Here is a 2,500-nt window from a genome sequence, read left to right as displayed (position 1 = left end):
CCTATGTTAAAATGGTTTCATCGAATTTTAAATGTAAGAAAGAATCGGCATAGTTGAGAGAAATACCTTCAACTTTTATCTTCTGGATTTTAAAAGCAGATTAGTCCAATAGTCCCGCAGAAAGATTAGTCCAATAGTCCCGCAAAAACCAGTTGATATGTTCGGTTTTAATCGCAACCAACCGTCAAAAAGTTTAATTGTAAACAATAAGAAATTATGTCAAAACTCAATGAAAATGAATTAATCAACAGCATTACCATGTTTTTTTTTGAAATAGAAAATAGAAAGATAATCAGGAAACTTCTTTTCGTTAAATTAGTTTTGTGAACGAGCTAAGAGAGAATTTTTAATAATTTTGCACATTTTTTTGACAGTTTTTCTTGTGAAATACGTTTGAAATTCCTTCAAAAAGAACGCTATCATAACGGTTGACTACGTTTTCGTTCGGTCTTCTCAAATTTTCTCCATTTGGTTCTTATGCAGCTTCATGGAGTTTGTCCGAGACAACTTTTGCTAATGTAAGCCAATTAGTTTTTGTGTTCAATGAGAGCAGAGAAGGAAAAAAATCTCGTGAACTAATAAAAACTAAAGAGCCAATTTTCTAATTTTTTCTGCAATTGCAATAGACCCTGAAAACTTTCTGACCAAAATCGAACAAATCTTTGCATTTGGTCGAGAACTGGGGAGAACTTAGTTTCTATTGAACAGTATAGTTTGAAGTTAACTCAAATTATTGAAAAAAGCATTGCACTTTCTGAGCGCTCTATATTCGCATTTTGACCTGAGCTTCGAAGTTGGCAGACCAAAACTGTATGTATTACGGATATTGTATTAATACAGATATGTTCTATAGAATTATGTTCTAAAAAGAACTGAATGAAATATGGCGCCTGAAGCAGTTTTTCAATTTTTCGCGATTTTAAGAAGATATCCAGACTAGTGATGACGCCACGAGTTAAAATATTAAGAAGCAAAAATTTTGTCCTCTCAGACCAGCAAAGACTTGTCTATAACATCTGTTGACGTAGGCAATTTCAAGGAATTAAGTTCTAACAGACTTAAGAAACTAAATTGCGGAAGACTTGAAAAAATTGGTGCAACAGTTCTTGTCAAGATTTATATGGTACGCAAAAAGTATGATTCAGCGATTCTGCTATTCCATGAAGCACTTGGATATTAAATGTTATAGGTATTTCCGCACAAATTTCAAATACTCAATCAATAATTGTTGTTAACAAATTTCTTGTTCACACTCACATTAGGAGAAGGCAGTCTTTATATTGGAGGAGTTAAATGGTTCTTCAACAAAATTCAGGCAGTTGTTAAAAATTGGGCCGGCAAAAATTGACTAATAATATTGGAAAACCAGTCTAAATTAGATTACGCTAGTTACAGGAATTTCACCATTCGTACTTTCGAATAACTATCGAGATTTATAGTTTTGTAAACAGGGTTCACACCAGTGAGATCAAATTTCTTGGTAGAATGAACACTCAAACTAACGAAACGACAGACATAGAATTACTTATAATGCAATTTATCAAGAAAAAAATGTGTGAGTGAACATCTAATTTTTCCACACAAAAAAATAAAAATTGGTATTCAAAAGCCAATATTGATCCCATTTTCACACTAAATGGAAAACGGTAATGTAATAATTATGTAACTGTAAGTAACAAGTGGCCTCTAATTAATTTCGATTAGATTACAAATCAACAATTTAGACTCCTTATTGGACTTCAGATCATTAAGAAGTTTGACATCTGAACTCCCTTATAAATCTACATTATATGATCGCGAGTTAACAATTTAGATGAGTCATTTTTGCCCCTGTAACTTAGCAAACAATTGTTCAATCAAATAGGTTATAAATTCATATAACCGCACACTTGAAAATAAGAAACACAAAAGTTCTGAATAAAGCTCCAATTTCCTGTTAAAAAGTCTAATTGGGGCTAAAATTTGAAAAACAAATTATATTGCTAAGTTGTATTCCAAACACCAAAAAAATCAAAAACCAGCAAAAAAAGTTCGAGCATGCAGCTAGGACATCTTGCTAATTGAAAGAGAAAATTTTCCCCCAAAATCTGCTTTTTTTCAATCAAAGCAATTGGTTGTCAAAAAAACACAGTTCGTATTTTCAATTAAGCTTCCTTAAAGAGCAATTGGACTTGTGAGGAGTCAAAATAATTGATAAGTCTACCCGTAAACAACCAAATCTAATTTAAAATGCTAGTGAAAAACCAGATACTGAAAAAAAAGGAAAATGTTTCCAAATTTTTACAAATTTATATTGCTTCATTTTTATTTCTATAAATAGTTATCAATTGAAAAAAATGTTTGGATTCAATATGTTCCAAAATTGACTAATCAATACGTTAATTATTGAGATTGAATGACAATACTACAAAAAAATTGAATAATCCGAAGTCAGTTTTCAAATATGTACATTTCATAAAACTTTTTGCTATGATCTCCAGTCACTCATTACGTTTGTCCA

This window comes from Convolutriloba macropyga, chromosome 5 (genome assembly GCF_964194025.1).
Source record: "Convolutriloba macropyga chromosome 5, txConMacr16.3, whole genome shotgun sequence".
Taxonomy (NCBI): Eukaryota; Metazoa; Xenacoelomorpha; order Acoela; family Convolutidae; genus Convolutriloba; species Convolutriloba macropyga.
Note: the sequence above shows the minus strand (reverse complement) of the source record.